This window comes from Lactuca sativa, chromosome 5 (assembly GCF_002870075.4).
Source record: "Lactuca sativa cultivar Salinas chromosome 5, Lsat_Salinas_v11, whole genome shotgun sequence".
Classification (NCBI taxonomy): Eukaryota; Viridiplantae; Streptophyta; class Magnoliopsida; order Asterales; family Asteraceae; genus Lactuca; species Lactuca sativa.
The window spans coordinates 192156161-192180963 of NC_056627.2; the positions used below are offsets into that span (position 1 = coordinate 192156161).

A 24803-nucleotide genomic window follows, 5' to 3' on the forward strand; every position below is an offset into this window, starting at 1 on the left:
AGGACCAAATCACTAATTTTCCTATATTCTTCTTCTAGGGTTCCTACTATCCGAGTTATTTTTAATGTAGGAAGTCATTCTTAATATCGATAGTCTTCGTACGTATGAAAGTCGCACGTAATCCAGGATTGGATAGTCAATTGAATAAATGATTACCCTAAGCCCACAACCAAACAAGGAATGGGAAGTAAGGATGAACTATACAGTCTAAGGCTATGGAATCCTAGTTATGTGCAACTCTAAAGCATACACTTAGTAGTTGTACAATATGAGTACATGCTTCAAGTAGACATAAAAGCAATCCCTAAGGCTATAGGGCAACCTAATTATCAGACAATTCTAACTATTAATTCCTAAACAGATCCTTAGCTTTACACTAGCATGCATTTCTAACAGATCATATAAAACAATATGGATATTATGGGAATCACTTTCCTTTCTGATACCATTTCTACGGTTAAATGAACAACCTGCATAGAATTTCTTCAATAAATGTAAATCAAAGCTTAGTGAATTACCTCAAAATAACCCATACTATAACACATATACAATGCATAGACATAATGGCCTTTAACTTATAGTAAGCCATATCTTGGCCTTCAACATATAGCTTTTCTGCCCTATATAGCCTTCAACATGTGACTGGTCGGATTTCTCTTGGCCTTTAGCATAGAGTTAGTTTGCCCGAGTCTATTGGCCTTCAGCATAGCGCTAGTCCACCCTCAACTGCATATATACAAATATATATATATATATATATATATATATATATATATATATATATATATATATATATACCAACATACATATAGTAACAATCCACATATTATAGTGTAACTAAATCCTAACATGCAGATGATACATATTGGAGTATAAAATATAGTGATAAGAACTCACATGGACAGTTTCGCAAGGGATAAATAGTTAACTTGACAATCCGATTGACGAGCAACACTCAAATGATGATTAACTTATATTACTAATGCTTATTCGATTCTATGGGAATCTGGTAATGTAGGCTTGACCTATCACTAATCCCAAGTGTAACGACCCATTAACCATAAGTAAAAAAAAAAATCATTTTTCAGTTCATAAATCCAAACAACACATGTCTCTAAAGTATCCAAAATACAACTTATCACAAATATGCGGAAATCATGAGGGGGAGGATGTTGTGCCATCAAGAAAGGCTTTTCCAATTTGTACCATAAATACCTGAAACTAAAAACATATCTATAAGCATAATGTTTAGTGAGTTTCCCCAAAATACCACATACACAATACACATATATATAATAGTACATGGTTTTGTCAGGTCCATAACAACTCCTGGGTCCGTCTCAACCCTATGTAACAGTGAATGATGTTTTTGATCCGTATCAACCCCTGGGTCCGTATCAACCCCATGTCCATAATTATTCCAAGCCCAAATTAGCTCCATGCATATATCACACAATCACATAAGCAATAATCACATAATGGTACACATCCTACACATATATGTCAGTGGGTCGGCCATGAATTGGTGCCTTCGACCCATAAGTGTGGTAAGAAGACTCAACTCTAACCGAAGATAAAAGAATCACACACTCGAGAAGCTGCTAACACGACTCCTAACACTAAATGTAACCCAATTACAATCCTAATTAATAATCAGGGTTTTAATCCAAAATCAGTGGTCTAATCATCCTTTAACATGTCAATGGAAAAAACCATTTTGCCTTCCATACATCACCCATCTAACCAAAGCCAAAAACATTTAATGGCCCAAGGCTCAAGAACATCACAACGGGTTTCAGGGAGTAGGCCAGGCATTTCCATCTTACGCCCAGCATACTGTGCGACCTTGCAAAGGTGGTTTACAGGGTCTCATCTCACTACACTCAGTGTACGCCAGAGTACACGTTGTATACAGACATGAAATCCAAACCCTTTTTTGATGACTGGATGCCTTAAGATTTAATGTTCAAATTCCAGATCAAAGTCTAATAAGACATTTAAGCCATAAATTTGCATCCTTTATGCTTTTTCATGGAAACAATGAGCCCAACACACAAACCTTAAATCGTTTAGCCATCTAATACCCCATTACTCTTGCATGGAAGAAGACCAAGGTCCAAGCTTGCATTTTTATGACCTAACATACCCTAAAACGTTTGAAAGGACAACTTAAAAGCTCTGGAGTATTCCATACTCCAAAGATAAAGGTCTTCGGACCAAAACATGGAGGTGAAGGGAATTTCACAATCCGAAACAACCAAAAATGGCACTTCGTTCCGAACCACCACCTCCCGAATGTAAATGTCAGCTAGCTTCTTGGTAGATATACTCTTGAAAATTAGTATGAAGTGTGCACTCTTAGTCAATCTATCAACAATGATACAGATAGAGTCAACTCCTCGTGTCGTCCTTGGCAGCTTTGTGATAAAGTCCATGGTGATTTCCTCCAATTTCTACATGGAAATAGGCAATTGTGGCATCTTGTCGTCGGGTTTCTGATGTTGGCCTTGACTTTCCGATAAGTCAAACACCGCTCCACAAACCATGCTACCTCCCTTTTCAAACATGGATACTAATAGTGCAACTTCAAATCCCTATACATCTTCATGGCCCCTAGATGGATGGAAAACATTGACTTGTGAGCCTTTTCTAGAACTGTCGGCCTCACCTCAATAACAGTCGAAGCCCAAACTCTACCACACTGAGGGTCAACAAATCCGGACTATCTATGACGAATAAAGGAATGTGCACCCTGATTCTCTCTACTTTCCAATTCTCCTTTCTCAATTCCTCCACCTGAGCCTCCTTAATCAAATCTAACAAAGTAGAAATGATAACCATCCTCCAACACATATCCTCGATAGGTGCACTCATATCCTTACGAATAAGGGCATCGGCCACCACATTGTCCTTCTCAAGGTGGTACAGAATCTCACAAGCATAATCCTCTACCGCATCCAACCACCTTCGTTGTCACTGATCCATCAGACATCCCAAGCTCTTGTGGTCAGTATAGATAGTACAACTAACCCCATACAAATAGTGCCTCCAAATCATCAGGAAAAACACAATAACCCCCAAATCCAAATCATGCATAGGGTAATTCGCCTCATGAGGCTTCAGCTACCTCGAAGTGTAAGCAATCACACGACCCCTCTAGATAAGAATAACTCCCAAACTCGATATAGAGGCATCAATATGAACCACAAAGTTATCCTTGCCATTGGGAATCATAAGAATCGGGGCCTAGCACAACCTCTACCTCAGTGTCTCAAAAGCCAACTATTAATCGGGTCCCCACCGAAAGGTAACATTCTTCTTTGTCAAGTGGGTCAAGTTCACAACAATCTTGGAGAAATCCTGTATAAATCTCTAGTAATATCCCGCAAGACCCATGAAACTTCGAATCTCATATGGGGTTCTCGGAACCTCCCATCACATCAATACCTCCAACTTGGGTAGATCGACCAATATATCCATGTGGTTAACGATATGCACCAAGAACGGCACCTCTCGCAACCAAAACTCGCATTTGGTGAACATGGAATACATCTTCTCCCTCCTCGAAGTCTCTAATACATCCCGAAAATGATCCTCATGATGATCCTTGGTCTTGGAGTAGAGCAGAATATCATCAATAAACACAATCACCGACCGATCCAGTATTGGCCTCCATACCTGGTTCATGAGATCCATGAATGACGTTGGTGCCTTGGTGATCCCAAATGGCAGCAACACAAACTCATAGTGGCCATAACGAGTCCTGAAGGTTGTCTTCTACACGTCCTCGTTTCTAACCCTCATCTAATGGTATCCTGATAAAAAAAATCTTGGAAAATGTAGCATTCGTGTAACAGCCCGGAATCTCAGGTATTATTAAAATTATGTTTTTGGGGAGATTTAAGAGGGGACTCGGCGAGTTGGAGCCTAGACTCGCCGAGTAGGATCGCGGACTTGGTCGCGGGTCCGCGACTGGACTCGACGAGTCCAGATATGGACTCGGCGAGTCGACGCTGTTCAGCAGAAACCCTAACCGTTCAGTTTGGATCGTATTTAACGCCTCTTAGGCCGTCATTTTCAGTCTTTTGGTCAATTGAGAGGAACCCTAATCGCTGTGGACGCCTAGAGCAAGGGAGAAAGCTTTGGAACTTGGAAGAATTGGTTAGGCAAGAAGAAGAGGGATTTGGCTAAAGGAATATCAAGGAGGATTGAGTCCTGAGATTTGGGGGACACAGAGAGTGCGTTTTCAGGTAATACTCGGACCAAATCTATTATTTTGATGTATTTATGAAATTAGGGTTTATAGAACCCATTTAGTGATTTGATGAAGAAATGCCTTGTTACCCCACGATTATAGTCTTGTATTAGGACCTTTAGAGGTCCAGAAGGTCCCATGCATGTGTACTTCGGGACGAGACCTATCTCAGGAAGCAGTTACTCGTCTGCATGGCATGGACTCGCCGAGTTGTTCTTCAGACTCGGCGAGTAGCTTGAAGATGTGCTGGGACTCGCCGAGTTGTTCATCAGACTCGGCGAGTGGAGTCGGGGTGGCCCCGCGATTCTTCTACGAGGACCTCGTCGAGTCAAGAGGTATACTCGACGAGTAGAAAGGGAATATTCAGGAATCTGTGAGGACGACTAGACTCGCCGAGTCGCCATGGTACTCGCCGAGTCCAGTCGAGTTGACCGTTGACCGTTGACCAGAGTTGACCTAAGTCTGACTTCTTAGGGATAGTCACACTTAGATGATATGAGTGTTAATGAGTTATGTAATGTTATAGGAGGGTTGTAGCTCGTTGGTTTGTGCGCAAGTGATTTCAGGAGTTGCTAGCTTTCAGCACTTACGAGGTGAGTTTTCTCACTATACTGTACCCGGAAGGGTTTGACTGTGTGACCGGAAGGTCGAATATGTTATGTGGTATGTATGTTATATGTGGTAAGTTAAGCGTTATAAGGATATGTATGCTATATGTGGTAAGTTAAGTGTTATATGTGCTATGTATGATATGTGGGCCGGAAGGCAATATGTTATGGGCCGGAAGGCGATTATGTTATGGGTCGGAAGGCGTTGTATTGAGGACCAGAAGGTCAGGGCCTGGAAAGGAGTATGTGTGTAAGTGTATATTGGGGAACTCACTAAGCATTTATGCTTACAGTTGTTGTGTATGTATGTATTTCAGGTACTAGCGAGGACCGTGGGAAGGCGCCGGCATGATCGATACACACTGAAGATTGTTTTAGGATCTTGGGAGTTTGAATAATTGTATTGACCGAATAATTAAACTATATATATGCCTTGTTTTTAATGAAAAATATTATGTTTTAAAAATGAAAAATTTGTTTGAAAAATTTGAGTTGTTACAATTGGTATCAGAGCCTTGGTTTGAGGGATTCGGGTGCACCTTCGGGGGTAACTGAACTCAAACCGAGGATTCGAGGAAACTTTTCAAATAAAGGCATAAACTTTTGTAAATGGTTTTGTGGTAAGCAAGAAAGAAGCAGTGTGTACGATCAGTCAGCGCCCGAACGGTATAAGATCCCCAAAATACCTTACAATATTATATGATATGAATTGTTATGCATGCTAGAAGACTAGGTATTCATGATAGGACTAGAGTGGCCTGATTTGTGATGCCTTAGTCTAGGGAAGTTGCCTATATGTGATGCTTTGCTAGTATGCGGGTAGCTTGAGCGTATCAGAAGTAGAGTACTCACTATCTGGAGTTTGGGGAGGAGGACTTGGGATGAACATTGATGCGGTGTGGTCGGTAGTATTGGGCCCGTACTACCGAGGACACCGGGTCAGTGGGAGGCCCAAGTAAGAATCCCTGGATATCTGGGACTGAGTAGGGTTGCGTGTCGAGTACGATTATACTCGGTAGAATCTCTGATAGTTTTATGTTGTATTTCAGAGATATCATGGTTAGACCGCGGCACGGGGCGAGTACGAGCGGTGTGAGTGACGAGGATATTCGTCAGATGATCCACGAGGAGGTGGCGGCGGCGATCCGGGCTGAGATCCCGGAGATGTTTGGGTCTATCAAGACCACTCTGATGGAGACGTTCGACGAGCGGTACGCCGCATTGACTGAGGCTGCAACCGCTGCAGCTACCGCAGCTGTGGCCGCTGCTAGGCCACAGGGGGGTGACTCATTGCTGTTCCGAGAGTTCAGCAACACGAAGCCACCAGAGTTCGATGGGACGCAGGATCCGATTGCTGCGATGAGGTGGATCGCAGATATAGAGGGGTGCTTCTACACTTGTTCATGCCCGGAGCACCTGAGGGTACGGTTCGCTTTGAACCAGCTCCGCCTGGGAGCCAAGGACTGGTGGAAGTTCGTGACGGCGAACTTCACTTTAGCAGAGACTGCGGCAGTGACATGGGAGGGGTTCACTACCATGTTCAGGGATGAGTACGTCCCCCCGGTGGAGCGGGAACGATTGGTTCAGGAGTTCTTAACCCTCAAGCAGGGTACTGATTCGGTGGCGGCGATCACGCGGAAGTTCCACGAGAGGGCGATGTTTTGCCCCGAGCTAGTGGCCACAGAGCAGGCTCGGATGAGCCGGTACTTGGGTGTTCTGAGGAGGGAGATCCGGGAGTTTGTGTCAAACTCCACTTACCATACTTTTACTGAGCTTCAGGCGAATGCCAGGAAGCGTGAGATCGAGTTAGAGACTCAGGCCAGGGAGGAGGCCGAGTCTCAGCAGGCAGACCGGCGACCGGCTCAGTCTCAGCCGGCAGCCAAGCGGATTAAGTCCGCCGATTCGAGGACGGGAGGTTCGAAGAACCGCACTTGCGTAAAGTGCGGTAAGGGTCATGATGGGGCGTGTCGAGCCGGTGCTTGCTACAAGTGTGGCAAGGAGGGACACATTGCTAGAGAGTGTCCCAAGGGATTTATGGTTTGCTTTCATTGCAACCAGACCGGCCATCGGAAGGCCGAGTGCCCTCAGCTTCGTCAGGGATCTGCACCTGTTGCCAGGACTACTGAGACTCGACCGGTGAAGGTCGAGGCCCCGAGGGCTCGTGGGAGAGCCTTTCAGCTGACTGCGGAGGAGGTCCGCGCTGCGCCCGATGTTGTGGCAGGTATGTTGTAATTCATGTATTTATTTTAATGTCGATATGTTATGCTTATGTTATTATGCGCGTAGGTACTTTCCTTGTGAACTCTGTGCCTGCCTTAGTGTTATTTGACTCGGGTGCGAGTAGGTCCTTTGTGTCCTTGGCTTTTAGTCAGCATATTGGCGTTAGTCGTGAGTCGTTGAGTCGACCTTTGAGAGTCTCTATAGCTGACGAGAAGGTGATTTGCGCTACGGAGGTTCTTCGGGGATGTGTACTAGAGATTTTCGGGATTGGATTCCCAATTGATCTGATTCCTATCGCGATGGGGGATGTCTGTGTCATCGTGGGCATGGACTGGCTAAGCCGGTTCGGCGCTGTCATCGACTGTGAGCGTCAGTTGGTGACTATACGAGACCCTAGAGGGGGAGTTCTTTCGGTGTACGGCGAGGGTACCCGTTCGGGATCAGCTTTTTGTTCGGCCGCTAGGGCGAGGCAGTGTCTACGGCAGGGCTGTAAAGGTTTTGTGGCGTATGTGATGGATACGCGGGAGGTTTCCGAGAAACCGAAGTCAGTTGAGGAAGTTCCAGTGGTGCGCGAATTTTCAGATGTCTTTCCCGAGGAGTTGCCGGGAGTACCGCCTGTGAGGCAAGTAGAGTTTAGTATTGATCTGGTTCCGGGGGCAGCGCCTATTGCTAAAGTGCCCTATCGTCTTGCACCTCCAGAGATGCAAGAGTTGTCTTCGCAACTCCAGGAGTTGCTGGGAAAGGGATTTATTCGGCCGAGCAGCTCGCCATGGGGAGCACCTATTTTGTTCGTCAAGAAGAAGGATGGTTCACACCGGATGTGCATTGATTACCGGGAGTTGAACAAGCTAACGGTCAAGAACCGTTACCCGTTGCCGAGGATCGATGATTTATTCGATCAGTTGCAGGGAGCATCTTGGTTTTCCAAGATCGATCTGAGGTCGGGTTACCATCAGGTGAGAGTACGGGATGAAGATGTCCAGAAGACAGCGTTTAGGACGCGATATGGGCATTATGAGTTTGTGGTGATGCCTTTTGGACTCACCAATGCCCCGGCTGTGTTCATGGATCTCATGAACAGGGTATGCAGGCCGATGTTGGATCGGTCGGTGATCGTATTTATCGACGACATTCTGGTGTATTCGAGATCGAGAGAGCAGCATGAGGAGCATTTGAGGGAGGTCCTTGAGGTATTGAGGTCGGAGAAGCTTTATGCAAAGTTCTCCAAATGTGAATTCTGGTTGCGGGAGGTCCAGTTTCTAGGACATGTGGTTAATCAGAAAGGGATATTGGTCGACCCGGCCAAGGTTGAGGCGGTGATGAGTTGGGAGGTGCCGAAGTCACCCTCTGAGATCAGAAGTTTCCTAGGGTTGGCAGGGTATTATCGGAGATTTATCAAGGATTTCTCCAAGATCGCAGTGCCACTCACCAGATTGACCCGGAAGGGTGTTACATTCTCATGGGGGCCCGAGCAGCAGACCTCCTTTGAGACACTTCGCCAGAGATTGTGCGAAGCCCCGGTATTAGCTCTCCCAGAAGGGATGGAAGATTTCGTGGTATATTGCGACGCATCGATTTCGGGATTGGGTGCAGTGTTGATGCAGAGGGGTCATGTGATAGCTTATGCATCGAGGCAGCTGAAGCCTCATGAGGCGAGATATCCCACGCATGATTTAGAGCTGGGAGCAGTAGTGTTCGCTCTCAAGATTTGGCGTCACTACTTGTATGGGGTTCGATGTACGATATACACGGACCATAAGAGTTTGAAGTATTTGATGGATCAACCCAACCTAAATATGCGTCAGAGGAGGTGGTTGGATGTGGTCAAGGATTATGATTGTGAGATCCTGTACCACCCAGGCAAGGCTAATGTGGTAGCCGATGCATTGAGCCGCAGGGCGGAGAGCACTCCATTGCGAGATGTGTGCTTGAGACTGACCGTGATGACTTCTGTATTGGATGATATTCGTAGGGCACAGGCTGAGGCTGTGCGACCAGAAATGCAGAAGAAAGAGCGGGTTGTGGGGTTAATCTCAGAGTTTGTCAAGGATAGTCGAGGCCTTATGACCTTTCAGGGTCGGATTTGGGTGCCGTTTGTGGGCGGTACGCGTATTACGTTGATGGAAGAGGCTCATAAATCGAAATTCTCGATTCATCCCGGTGCTACGAAGATGTATTTGGATTTAAGGAAGGAATATTGGTGGCCCTGTATGAAGAGGGACGTGGCATGGTTCGTTGAGAGGTGCTTGACCTGCCGTAGGGTTAAGGCTGAGCACCAGAGACCGCATGGTAAGTTACAGCCATTGGAGATCCCCGAGTGGAAGTGGGAACAGATTACTATGGATTTTATCACCAAATTGCCGAGGACTGCTAGGGGAGTTGACGCAATTTGGGTGATCGTGGATAGGTTGACAAAGAGTGCACACTTCCTTGCCATCAGTGAGAGTTCTTCGGCGGAGAAATTGGCGGAGATATACGTGAGAGAGGTGGTGTCTCGGCACGGGGTGCCGATCTCGATTGTGTCAGACCGTGATGTGCGCTTTACTTCCAGATTCTGGAAGAAATTCCATGAGGAGCTGGGTACTAAATTGCATTTTAGTACCGCATACCATCCCCAGACAGACGGTCAGAGCGAGCGGACAATTCAGACGCTGGAAGACATGCTCCGAGCGTGTGTGTTAGACTTCGGGGGTAGTTGGGATGCGTACTTACCATTGGCAGAGTTCTCCTACAACAACAGCCATCATTCGAGCATTGGTATGCCACCTTTCGAGCTGTTGTATGGTAGGAGGTGTCGGACCCCCATTTGCTGGGGAGAGGTGGGACAGAGAGTGATGGGCAGCACGGAGATCATACTCCAGACGACAGAGCAGATTCAACAAGTGAGACAAAGATTATTGACTGCCCAGAGCCGACAGAAGAGTTATGCAGACAGGCGCCGATCCGAGCTTGAATTTCAAGTCGGCGACTATGTTCTCCTGAAGGTCTCTCCTTGGAAAGGAGTGATTCGATTCAGGAAGAGGGGCAAATTGGGGCCCCGGTATATTGGGCCATTTCGTGTGGTTGCAAGGGTAGGCCGGGTAGCCTATCGGTTGGAGTTGCCAGCGGAGTTGGGTCAGATCCATGACACTTTTCATGTGTCGCAGTTGAGGAAGTGCATAGCCGATGAGTCGGCAGTGGTTCCATTGGAGGATATTCAGGTGGATGCGAGCCTGAATTACGCGGAGAGACCAGTGGCTATCAGGGATCGGAAGATCAAGGTTCTGAGGAACAAGGAAGTACCTCTGGTGTTGGTTCAATGGCAACACCGTAAGGGATCAGAAATGACTTGGGAACCGGAGCGCGAAATGCGGGAGCAGCATCCGGAACTATTTGCAGAATGAGACTTCGAGGGCGAAGTCTAATCCAAGTGGGGGAGAATTGTAACAGCCCGGAATCTCAGGTATTATTAAAATTATGTTTTTGGGGAGATTTAAGAGGGGACTCGGCGAGTTGGAGCCTAGACTCGCCGAGTAGGATCGCGGACTTGGTCGCGGGTCCGCGACTGGACTCGACGAGTCCAGATATGGACTCGGCGAGTCGACGCTGTTCAGCAGAAACCCTAACCGTTCAGTTTGGATCGTATTTAACGCCTCTTAGGCCGTCATTTTCAGTCTTTTGGTCAATTGAGAGGAACCCTAATCGCTGTGGACGCCTAGAGCAAGGGAGAAAGCTTTGGAACTTGGAAGAATTGGTTAGGCAAGAAGAAGAGGGATTTGGCTAAAGGAATATCAAGGAGGATTGAGTCCTGAGATTTGGGGGACACAGAGAGTGCGTTTTCAGGTAATACTCGGACCAAATCTGTTATTTTGATGTATTTATGAAATTAGGGTTTATAGAACCCATTTAGTGATTTGATGAAGAAATGCCTTGTTACCCCACGATTATAGTCTTGTATTAGGACCTTTAGAGGTCCACAAGGTCCCATGCATGTGTACTTCGGGACGAGACCTATCTCAGGAAGCAGTTACTCGTCTGCATGGCATGGACTCGCCGAGTTGTTCTTCAGACTCGGCGAGTAGCTTGAAGATGTGCTGGGACTCGCCGAGTTGTTCATCAGACTCGGCGAGTGGAGTCGGGGTGGCCCCGCGATTCTTCCACGAGGACCTCGTCGAGTCAAGAGGTATACTCGACGAGTAGAAAGGGAATATTCAGGAATCTGTGAGGACGACTAGACTCGCCGAGTCGCCATGGTACTCGCCGAGTCCAGTCGAGTTGACCGTTGACCGTTGACCAGAGTTGACCTAAGTCTGACTTCTTAGGGATAGTCACACTTAGATGATATGAGTGTTAATGAGTTATGTAATGTTATAGGAGGGTTGTAGCTCGTTGGTTTGTGCGCAAGTGATTTCAGGAGTTGCTAGCTTTCAGCACTTACGAGGTGAGTTTTCTCACTATACTGTACCCGGAAGGGTTTGACTGTGTGACCGGAAGGTCGAATATGTTATGTGGTATGTATGTTATATGTGGTAAGTTAAGTGTTATAAGGATATGTATGCTATATGTGGTAAGTTAAGTGTTATATGTGCTATGTATGATATGTGGGCCGGAAGGCAATATGTTATGGGCCGGAAGGCGATTATGTTATGGGTCGGAAGGCGTTGTATTGAGGACCAGAAGGTCAGGGCCTGGAAAGGCGTATGTGTGTAAGTGTATATTGGGGAACTCACTAAGAATTTATGCTTACAGTTGTTGTGTATGTATGTATTTCAGGTACTAGCGAGGACCGTGGGAAGGCGCCGGCATGATCGATACACACTGAAGATTGTTTTAGGATCTTGGGAGTTTGAATAATTGTATTGACCGAATAATTAAACTATATATATGCCTTGTTTTTAATGAAAAATATTATGTTTTAAAAATGAAAAATTTGTTTGAAAAATTTGAGTTGTTACAATTCGGATTTCTAGGTATCATAATTTTAATATTTGTTTTAAGATGAGAAGACGGACTCAAAGAGTTGACGCCTAAAATCGTTGAGTAGGATCGCGACTGATGACTCGGATTAATGAATGGACTCGACGAGTCGGAGAGTCGACTCGTCGAGTCCGCGCTGCGGACAAAAACCCTAATTCTTTGGGCCAGTGCCCTATTTAAAGGACCTTATGGCCTTCATTTGCGGCTGCACACCCACTTGAAAAATCCTAACGACCAGAGAGCATAGAGAGTGAGAGAAGGAGCTAATTGCATCACCATTAGTGCATTCTTGCAAGAAGGAAGGAGGGGATTCAAAGCTAGACGGATTGAGGAGCTCAGATCTGCTATCACCGACCGATCCAGTATTGGCCTCCATACCCGGTTCATGAGATCCATGAATGACGTTGGTGCCTTGGTGATCCCAAATGGCAGCAACACAAACTCATAGTGGCCATAACGAGTCCTGAAGGTTGTCTTCTACACGTCCTCGTTTCTAACCCTCATCTAATGGTATCCTGATAAAAAAAAATCTTGGAAAATGTAGCATTCGGATTTCCAGGTATCATAATTTTAATATTTGTTTTAAGATGAGAAGACGGACTCAAAGAGTTGACGCCTAAAATCGTTGAGTAGGATCGCGACTGATGACTCGGATTAATGAATGGACTCGACGAGTCGGAGAGTCGACTCGTCGAGTCCGCGCTGCGGACAAAAACCCTAATTCTTTGGGCCAGTGCCCTATTTAAAGGACCTTATGGCCTTCATTTGCGGCTGCACACCCACTTGAAAAACCCTAACGACCAGAGAGCATAGAGAGTGAGAGAAGGAGCTAATTGCATCACCATTAGTGCATTCTTGCAAGAAGGAAGGAGGGGATTCAAAGCTAGACGGATTGAGGAGCTCAGATCTGCTATCAGTTCATCAAAGGTTACTGTTTGAGGTATGAATTCATGCCTATTTTCATGTATATAGTAGATCTCATGAATCTAGGGTTCCTTTACCCATTCTTTAGTTGGAATATTGGGCATATGGAGTCCCATTGAGGAATAGACTTTAGATCTGAACCTTGAGAGGTCCAGAGAGTCCCAATCGTCCAACTTTATGCAGTCTCATGAGAGTTTTGAATCTAGGTTACCAATTTATGAATTATTTCATCAAATGGAGACATATGTGCGATGCATGCACGTAAAGATGAGACCTTTACGTGACTTTTGGGTGTTAGAAGGCCAGATCTATAAGTTCGAGAAATAGATCTTACCTCAGAAGGTCGTTTGAGCATTGTCGTGGAGGAAACTCGCCGAGTCTGTGAGAGGAATCGACGAGTCGGATCGTGTTGCTTCGCGATTCGTGGTCAATGGTAATCCATCGGGTGAAAGGTTAACTCGACGAGTCGAGTGAGGTATTAGGAGGATTCAGAGGACACGCATGGACTCGTCGAGTCACCCGAGTGCACTCGATGAGTCTGGTCAAGGTTGGTCCGTTGACTGGAGTTGACGTTCGTTGACTTTTAGGGTTTGGTCAAGATTTGGACATTTGGACCATTAGAAGGGTAAAATGGTCTTTTCCCCTTCTGAGAGATTATAGGAAGGGATTAGTCTAGCCTTTGAGAACCGTTGTTAATTAGAGGTAAATTACTTTATTTCATTAGGCGGAGGCTAGATCAATATTTCGAGTTTGAGACTTTCCAAGGTTACCCGAGGTGAGTCTCCTCACTATACATTACCTAGAGTGGTATCTATGTGCAGACTGGAGGGTCCTATGTGTATGTGTATGTTGTAGATTTATGTGCATTGTGTTATATGTATGCTATGTGTTATATAGACTGGACCAGAGGGTCCAACGACTCATGAGGCCAAATGGTCCTCGATCAGACCAAACCCATGCGATGCTCCCTCCCCAAGAATAACCAGTTCTCCCACACTTGGGGTTTAACCTTTCACTAGTTGGTGCCTACAATAAATCAAGGCTCCATTAGGACCCAACCAGTCCATTCTGATGATAACCTTCGATCCCCACAACGGAATCAACACCAAATCAATAGAGTACTTCTCGCTGAACAGGTTCAGGACACACCTACGATGAAATCTTGAAGCACTCACATAATGATCATTAGCAATCTGGACCTCTAACGGCTACTCCAGAATCCTAGGAGCAGCACAAAACTTTTTGCTAAGCACAAGAGATACAAAGGATCAGGTAGCACCCGAATCATACAGAACATGAGCAGTCTTTTCGTTAACTAAGAAAACCCCTATACATGATTAGATAAAATATAAGAAAAAATAAGGAAAGAAAAATAAGAAAAATCAAATTAGATACTGATAACTACATCAAGTGTCGCTTGAGCCTCATCGGTAGTCATCTAAAAAGCCCTGCTCTTCACTATAGGTGTCTCTTCCTAGCCCTGGCAGCCATCAGTAATCCCCAAGGTGACTGGTGTAGGTATCACCACTGCCCCTCTTGACAAACTCAAACAATCAACCTTTTTATGGCCTTTCTGGTTGCAGTCAAATAGATCAACCATTTAGGGGGCAATCCCTGCTCATATGACCTGACTGACCACATCTGTAACAACCCGAACCCACTGATCGACATGCCCCACTATGCTGCTTGCCGTAATTGCCGCACCGACCCCAACCCTAATGGCCCCTAGAATGCGACTCAGATGTCTTGGGCCTCTTAGCCTGGCGCACGACAACTGCACCTGCTTCACCGAAGCTCCAACTCAATCTCCCGCTCTTGGGCCCTCTCAATCATATAATTCTAGGTCTTGCACCCTGCAAAGCTAAGAAACTCCTTGATTTCATCCCTCAATCTGCCATGGTATCTCGTATTCTTCATCTACTCGTCCGCAGCATACTATGTAAACAAAAGATCACTCTCCCGGAACTTGGCGGTGATCTTCGCCACCGTCTTAGTATTTTGGCGAAGGTCCTGAAACTCCCTCGGCAGCTGATGGACCTCGATCGCAGGTGTAAACTCTCCCTAAAACCTCATAAAAACTCCTAAGAAGTCATGGTTTCCACCGCTATAATCACATGGCTCAGCCAACCTCATCCCACCAATCACATGCTCGATCCCTCTGCATATAGGATGCAAACCCTACCTTTTCCCCCTCAAGGAAAAAACTCATCCGCTAAGCATTCTCCATGTCAACTATCCAGCGTTGGCTAGCGATGGGGTCCGATCCTTAGCTGTGAAGAGCTGTGAAGCTCCACATGACTTGAACTCCCGAATTGAGGGAGTTCGTGCTCCTACCTAACTCGTAGCAATCGCGCCTCCAAAGGCCCTGAGACACTCATCCATAAGCTCCATAATCTCCTCCTTTCTAGTAGCAAAGTTAACCGGAGTAGCATCCACAATATAGATAGTGATATCAGTCGCAATGAACTTGCATAATCTCTCGTTAATCGTTTTGTGCACAATCCAGAACCAGAACCCAAACTACAGCCGAAACCTCCTCCATGATTGATCACCACCATACTCAAACTAAAATACAAACATATAAACGATCAACAATAAACTCAATAGACTTATCCCTTGATATTGGGTATTAGATGGGATGTTGAATGATGCATGATAAACTTGAGATCATATCTCTCAAATGTCTTAGTTCCTTCACCAGAACTAGACTTATCCCTTGATCTTGGGTATTAGATGGGATGTTGAATAATTCTCCAATATCTTAGGAGGCAGGACCTCACATACTAGGAGTCACACCATCTGTGAAACTAGGTGTTTGCCTTGATATGAAGTCTCTAACTTGGCATTTTTAAGATGGAGTTGGTGTAGTTGCCATAATCTTTCTAAAATCTGAACTCAACCTCTCCATTCTTTCAAGCATCTTCTTGTTGGTTTCAGTTTGCTATGTGATATGGCGAATCATTTTGGTCAGCATGTATATGATCACGTTGTTTGAGATCATAACTGGTATTTCATAGGCTGTACCTCCTCAATATTGGACAAGAAAATATGTTGAGACACTCTCCTGTAGATTTCAACATTCCTTATTTGTGATTTGACAAAAAGTAGTTGGGTAAGCTCTGAACAGTGTGGATGGATGGAATAGTGCTAGAAGTGGATTCTGATAAAGAAGACATTTTTAATACAAAATTTGTAAGTGAATAAAAATATGAGAAAAATATTTTTGAATAACCTTAAGAAAAAAAAATGTAGTAACACCACTTGTCCCAAAGATGGTTCCAAATTGTTTTGGTCAAAATTTAATGAGCTAATTTCGTAATCAAATTAGTAAGTGTAGCAAGATGTTTAAAATGAAATATTTATAATAAAAGTGTTTAAGATCTTGAAATATGTAGAAGATTTTGGTTGTTCCCAAGATCGTGGGAAGAAAACAATAATAGTCAAAAAGTTGTTTGATAGGGTTAACTCATTTTATAGTGAAAACTAGTGTATTTAAAGTATTTGGGACAAAATGGTGTAAAACTCGTAAAGGAATAAATTTAGACAATTAATCTTTAGATTCTAAAAAGATAGCAAAATACCATGAAATATCTTTGTGGTTTTTACTATAAAATTAGATAAAAATAAAACATGTAAATATGCAAAACTATTGTAATCGATCAAACAATTGTAAATAAATAAAAGCAAGTGCAAGAATACAATGACGTACGAGGAAAGCCCTTAATCATTTTGGATCTCCTAAAAATCAATGGAGGTGATGAAATCACCTGCTTTAGAACTTATATTAATCAAAATAAAATTACAAGTCCTAGCTGATCGTGATGTGAGTGTAAGAGAGCTTAAGTGTCGAGAGAATGAAAGTGAGAGGATTAGTGCATGTATGTTCGTGTATGATGATCAACTAGGATTTTATGCATAGAGGTAATAGAAAAAAATATGATATTTTAGGGATCTTCCATGATCCATGCTTGACCCGACTTTTTCGATGATCTACAACGTTCATCTGGATTTGACCATGTGTAGTTGACCTAGTCTTATTCTTTTCTACTCAACCCCATGATAGCCATAACCCTATTTATATATCACACCTTATGATATTATTTTGATACTTGTTATTAAAAATTATTATTTTTAGAAAATAAATAATTTCTAGTTAATTACACGAGTTATAAGTATTTATCAATAATCAATTTCTTATAAATAATATATTTAGTGAAATCTTGTTATTGGTGTAATCCTTTAGGATCATATGCTATTAGAAAATCTCATTATACAATGATTCTTTAGTATATAGTTTTTTCAATCTCCCATTTGTGTAAGACTCATTCTATAATGATATAGAAAATAGTGAATGTCTAGTAACATTTCACTTCCCCAAACAACACATGAAAAAGTTCCATTCAACAACATCCAATTCCCAAAAAGCTTAAAGCTTTAATTGGTTTATAAGGTAAGTTATTAGTTATCTCTTTGTCACAGACATCATGTTGAACATGGGATATGGATCAAAATCAATCTCATTTAGTGCTCAACTTTTCATAAGGTGCCCTAGATGTCTAACACTCAACACATGAGAAGAAAAAATCCCATCTTTACTACATACGTCTCCTATATAGTGCATGACATACCTAATGATGGATTCTATAACTGTCTGGTCAAAGAAAAACATTTAACCACATCTATGTATAGAATTCCCCATACTCAAGTCTTAAATATGTATCTCTAGTACTAAGGAAACAAGGATATTAGCTTTATCAAGTATCACTCATACAGTAATCCATGAAGTTATCTTCAAAAGTGTCATGCCCAATACTTGTTCTCTGGCAAGTACCTATAAACTTGGTTACAATGCCTTGCCTACATTCATCTTATGGAAGTCAACCAATCCAATTCATACTAGTCTTAGCTCATAGTTGTTCCCACAATTATGACCGACTATGGACTTTCAGAATAACCATATTATTCATGGATTAAACATGTTAATATAGAAACAACAAGTCTTATTGAAAAGATCATATCCTAATATATCTAAACAATACAATAGTTTTTGTTGTTATTTTCCAATATCCAAATACTAAATGCAAATCAACTGCCATTACTACATTAACTAATTCTGATAGCTCAAATGTGTCCTTTCATGCTTAGATTATGGAAGGTCTTTGTGAATGGGTCCAACTATATTATGATCTATGTGAATTCTGTGAATACAATTATCTCCTCGGTTAACTTTATTCCAAATATAGTTAAATTTCTTAAGAATGTGATTGGTGTTCTGATGTGACTTAGAGTCCTTAGCTAGACTAAATACACTCATGATGTCACAAAAGATTTTTAGGTTCTCCTTGAATGGAAGGACTCAACCTAGTTTTTCAAAGAACTTATTCATTTAATCATATTAAGTTATAGCTTCCAAAGCAGAAATGAATTCTTATTCTATAGTAGATGTGTAACTGTGTTTTGCTTGGAGCTCATGCAAACAAAACATCTTTTAGACTCATAAAGAAGTCATAACCCGATTATTGTTCATAATTTTCTCTATCTCTTTGTAGGGTTTTGAGCATTCTAACACTCCTAGGTGTACATGCAACCCTAAATACCTTGGATCTATGTTTTCTCTATTATACATGCAAATAAGAACTTCCAAGGTATTATCCTAATCTAGCATACAAAACAATGACTATAGCAAGATAGAATACATACCTCTTTGGTGTAGAATGTCTTCATGAAGCTTGAGTGCCTAGTGCCCCAAGTGTGACACCTCAAATGGAATCACAATCATCAAAACACTTAGAATAACTTGAGAGAATTCTTACAACTCATGAAATCGGCTAGCCCTCTCTAGAATAATACTAGTGGCCAATTTTGTCAAGAATAAGATCTTTATATAGCGTTACAATTAGGGTAAACCCTAATTGTCATGACTTTCCATTTCCTTGGATCCATGGGTACAAATACACCATGGAGCATCCATGGACCATCCTATGGGTTTTAGCCCAACTTGATTATCCATGGAGCATTAGCCCACTATACAAGTATGGATGATTTACACAATCAACCCATATATTTAATTAGTCTTCTTTTGATCACTTAATTAATCCTAGATTAATTCTTGATCAATACTAATTAAATAATCTTATTATTCTTATTATTAATATACTAGAACTTATAATATATTAATAACCATAAGTGTCTTATTTCTCTCATCCAAGTGCATGATGGTATGCAACCCAAATGGACCATGCCGGGTCGGGTCAAGTCTTACCAAATATAGTTATGGACTTAGACATTAATCCAACAGTCTCCCACTTGGATAAGTCTAAAACTATTATTGCGTATGACTTCAGGAACCAACCAGCAATCGTAACTCTCAAAAGCTTCTGTCGAACTCTGACCTTGTAGATAAACTCTGACCTTTGTCAATGACTTGTCCATTAGATAAGGGATCATATATTCCTCCATTCTAGATATCATATGGACTGAGACATGGATTATAATCATTCTCTCTGTCCATTTGTTGTTTCCCGATTTCCGATTTATGATGACTGACTAATTGAACAAATCAAATCAGTCCTGGCCCGGCCGAGCACTTCCATTTGTCATCATCAAATCATCGAGGGGCCCACAGATATCGCTTTTATCCCGAAGGTAAAAGGAACGGATAAACTTCGACTCATATGGCTTGTTCTACTACTTGTTGAATCATACACAAAGGCACGTTTTATAGCACCGAGTTACCAAATGCGTTTTCGTGCTATCAATGTACTATCAACTCATAGTAACAACTCATATCTCTAGGTTTGAAGAATATAAGATATTATCGTCTCATGATCACTCGTGATAAAAATCCATGAAGTGATTCCAATGAGCGCGGGTTGAATCCAATACTCAGAACTTATGAGCACTCATGATTGTTGTAGCCTTGTCCAACACCTTAGACCTCTACAACCCATCATGACAGTCTTAATTCATATCTACTTCCAAAATATGACCGACTGTGGATGGTTTGAATAACTTAGTCATTCCGGAAGAATAACCCAGTTTATTCGGGAAGTCAAAACATGCAAAGTGAAACACAACAATAATAGAATCCAATATGGTATCAAAACCTATCACCATATGATTACACATTATTCATTGTATACTGTTTCAGCTATCAACTTTATTCTTGAATTTAAAACAATAGTTGTCCCATGCTCCAAGCATGTACACTATGTTTTCTAAACACTAGTCATGCCATACACCAAGTATGCATACTATGTTTGTCTATGATCTTTACTTTGTGAACTAGATCAATTGAACATAACTTCAATGATTCTCTTTTCACACTCCCAAATCCTTACCGCAAATGCAAGAATTCCAAATTCATGCCATTTACTGAAATCTGTTAGAGTCTAAACTTATATGCATTGATCCTCTCGTAATGATTATGCACAAAGTCATAAAGACTTGACAACAAACATTACAGAGCATTTCAAAGGAGATCAACTCCTTGGAAATATTCTTCTTGCATTAAGTTTCCTTAATCTTACACAGATTGAAAATTCTAACTTTGAAACATTTCCAGATTCCATTTTGACTATCACTTCTGACCAAGAGTTGCCTCCTTACAGAATATGTCAATATGGTCCTTCCAGAATTATCACTATACTTCCAATTGTCCTTGAGTAACCAATCTTTGGTAAACCTTAGATTGTCCTCGACAATTGTTTAATCCTTTTAGTCATATCCAGTTCTAAACCTTTTCCCTTCTTAATGCCCCAGGCATTTGGAAAATTTTAGAACGGATGATTATAGCACATGTAATCGATCCTATATCCGAAGCATATGGGACACGATTCATGATGTCTCACATAAAGACTAAACCAATCGTTTCCTATAACATTTCCATTTCTATTTGCCAAGTTCTCATAATTCAGATTATGAAAAGGGATGTCGTAATCATAATCGAATTTTAGAACGCAAAATAATGGACTCATATACAGAATTTCCTTATGTTGAGTCATTCCAACATGAAATTCATATATATATATATATCCTTGACTAAATGAACAAAACCTCATGATCTAAGCTTATAGATTTGAGATGAAGTATAATTTCCTCTCCCTTAATTATAGCAAAACAACTCTTTCCCAATTGAAACTTTTGTTTTCTATAATTAACATTGCTAACTTGCAATACTTATCATAATTATCATGCTCCCACTAACATGATGATTATTAGCATAACACTTATGCTCCCACTAGCTTTGACATGTACTCAGAAATCAGCTGACTTTCTTACCAAAGTTCAGATTTCTGATACTAGATTGTTTTGATAAGTCTTTATCAAAATCATACACCTTCCCTTAGATAGCACACTTGTGTATCTAAACAATTATGAAGAGGGATGCCGTAATCATAATGTTTAGACCTTTCTGCCACTTCTCACAAGTCCAAATTAGTGTGTCGGTTAACCACACGCGCTCCACTAACGACTTTGAGAATGCAAATATCACAATTGCTATCTAGATAAAATCTACTTAGTGAAAGTGTTTCCTCACCATCATTTTCATGAATCGGAGATAAACCTTATGACACTTAGATTTACTGGTGTATGTGTTCTTGTCCATGTGAATTGTCAAAATCATAGTCACAAGACAAGGATAATGACAAATCCAAACTCATATGGACTGAACTCAATCTTAATTTCTTGCCACCTGGCAGCTCAAGGGCCTACCATTGCTTCCAAGTTGTTGTGCAACAAATTGAGAACTCTAAGAACTCATATGCAAAACCAACTTTAACTGGAATGGGCACAGAATATGTCAACACGATAGGTTATAAACCTCAAGTCGTGTGCTAGTGAAGAACTTCAGGCTTTACTCTTGATTAGTTCTTGAGACTTTCAAGACCTTTAAGACTCCCACTGTCCTCTTGACATATAAGACTCCCTTGTCAAATATCCAAGAGATAGTGAGGATTCTAATCAAGACAAACACTTCACACAATTGGCCTAAGTTGGTCTTTGTTTTATCCAAAACATCACAACTTACCAATTTCAAATGTACAAGAGTAGAAAACTTTTACTCTTACATTTGACAAGTGTTTTAAACCTTCTTTAAGACATGTCACTCAAGTTACAATCTTGGAGTATGACTCTAAGACTTGTATTGGAACGAAGTATGACTCATCTTCTTGATTTAACCATTTCAACAATTCAAGATCCCTCTTCTTAGTCATAAGAATGCACTAAGACTTCCTTAGAGAACTAATTGTGCTATGGTTTCTTAATCATTAAGATGATCACAAAACTGATACTAAAGTACTCTCCCATCTTTTCAGATATGAGAAACTTTTATCCTTCTGCCTAAGTTGATTCTTCTTATTCGCTCTGCCTTACATTGGAACCTTTTCCAATGTCTCAGAGTTACACTTAAGCTTGTAAGTATAATCATATTTACTGAACTTAAGTAAATCATGACGAATAGTCTTATCAAACTTTTGTGGTGGACTTAATCAGTGTACAAGAATGTGTACTCAATCCTTTAGTCCTTTACTTGACTCACACATCCATGTGAACAAGTAATTAGTCTTAATTTTCCAAAACATGAAAGTTCTCATTCATCATGCTATACAACTTGCATGATTCCAAGTTCCGGTCCAATTGAAACTTGGGTGATGAGAATCTTTCCTTATTTGGTAAATCTAGACATTACCACAAATGAAAAAATCAATTTCATATTTCCACTCTTGCTCTTAACGGAATCATATAAGCAACAATTTTTCCTCAAATGCCATTGTAAGGATATTTTAAAATAAAATCAAAAATTTCCTTTATTTTAAAACTTTGCGAAAAAAAAACTTGTCCTTACAATTCATATGAAAACTTGTTGTTATCTATTCCTAAGCAATATCTCATAACTCCTAAGAAGTAGCTCAAGAATCCGATCTTCAAACTATGCGATAGAAATCCATCTACGCCATCAGATTCAGCATATTCTTTCTTTGAGTTTCTTCACTTTTTCTTTGATTCTTAAAACATCACCATGTGACCCAGTCACATCATGTATCAAGAATCTCAAAATAGAAACTTAACAGAGTTAGATAGTGGAATTTACCTGAAGTAGAGTCAAACTTATTGACTTTAACATCCTTAGGTAAATTTGGCAGCTTCGCAACCAATGCCCCTTCCTTTGGCAATATAAACATATGGACCCTTTGATAATGGTACAAGGGACTATCACAGACTTAGCTTTTCTCTTTACCATTTGGTCAACCGAGTTGACTATGGCCGATCCCTTTCCATTGGGAAGAGAGAGCTTTTCTGGATTTCCTGTGACACTATTGTCAATGTCCATCAAGTTTTAAGGAAGTTGATCTTAACAAATAGATAAGATCATTAAGGGTCTTGTCATAGTCTGTTGCATAGGTGTCCCAAAGGAACTCACTATGTGACTTAGAAAGTGATTGAACCACCAACTTTCTCAAGACTTTGACACCCAACTCTCCCGGCTTGTCAATATGTGAGTACATCTCCAATATGTGACCACACCTAGACCTTGCTTTGCCAATAGGGCTTGAGTGACCTTAAACTTTTCTTGAACTTGTGGGTTGGGGAGAATAATTGGAGGATGTGAAAGAAGTATGATTTCCAAAGGACATCATCCTCATTTAGGAAACCTTGTTTCACTAGATTTGGGAAGATCATAGGTGTCTATTATAGACATCTTTTGGGAGATATTCAAGATAGTTGATTTAAAGTCCTTAATATGACACCCAATATGAAATATTAAGGCTAGGACCCAACAAACTATTTTATAACTTAGAAGAGGTATGCCGTAATCCAAGCTATAAAATATTTGAAGGTAGGTGAATGACGATTCACCAATTTCCACCAAGATAAACGAAATGAATTATTAGGTTTTAATTGGTTTTGAAACTCCTAGATCTTTGAGATTCATTGAACTTTTCAAAGGCATGTTTCAATCTCGAGTGTGCCCTTCAGGTTTTGTGACTGGGATTCCGAGGATCACAAAACAAGGTGTGAAGTAACCATGCAAATCACTTGGTACCCTTAATAAATTACCCCTCAATCGATGTGCCGGTTAACCACACACGCTCCATCGATACTATGATAAATATTAAGTCACCCTTTACCTACCTTGTTAAGTCCAAGTTAGTGTGCCGGTTAACCACACACGCTCCACTAACGACTTAGACAAAGTGTAAAGTGTAATTTCATGGGTTAGCACCTTATTCACATTTTTCCTAAGTAACTAAGATTGGGTATTATTAAGAGTTTAGTTACTTAGTATTATCATTAATACTTTTAATGAAGGGAGAATTCTAGTCCTGTCAAACCCGTTCGGCTAACGACCCTCCACCAGTCAAGCAAGCGGTGGGTGAGAGTGGACACCCATTAAGTTGCCATTTTATAGGCAACAACCTTATACCCACCTTATAGACCGGCTTCGTGAATGAGGCGTACTAGCGGTAAGACTGACTTTACTCTTATACAAATATATATTATTAACTTATAATATTATAAAGTATAAGGGTTGAATTTTAACTTTTAAAATTCTAAGGGCTAACTTGGAATTAAAGTATTCATACTTGAAAACTTTTCAAATTCCAAAACTTGAGGGCAAGTTTTGAAACTATTCAAAACTAATTAATTCCATAACTTATGTGTTTAAAGTAGTTTTAATCCAAAAACTCTTTAAGTTCCATAACTTGAGGACAAGTTATGGAAGACTTTAAACTAATAAAAGAACTAACTTTTTCTTTATTTTATAACTTATGGATTTAATTATGGTTACATATTTTTCTTTAATGAAGTGACTCTTGAACTTCCATAACTTG

General features: G+C 41.4%; 2 long non-coding RNA genes across 2 annotated transcripts; both read left to right on the forward strand.

The window, feature by feature from the left end:
* The first annotated feature begins 3864 nt into the window (after positions 1-3864).
* LOC128126254 (uncharacterized) lies at positions 3865-5269 on the forward strand. Its single transcript, XR_008224042.1, has 3 exons — positions 3865-4250; positions 4782-4848; positions 5181-5269. It is a non-coding gene; the product is annotated as an uncharacterized LOC128126254 (long non-coding RNA).
* Positions 5270-10432: 5163 nt separating this feature from the next.
* On the forward strand, positions 10433-11924 carry LOC128126253 (uncharacterized). The gene is made up of 3 exons (XR_008224041.1): positions 10433-10905; positions 11437-11503; positions 11836-11924. It is a non-coding gene; the product is annotated as an uncharacterized LOC128126253 (long non-coding RNA).
* Positions 11925-24803: the final 12879 nt, after the last annotated feature.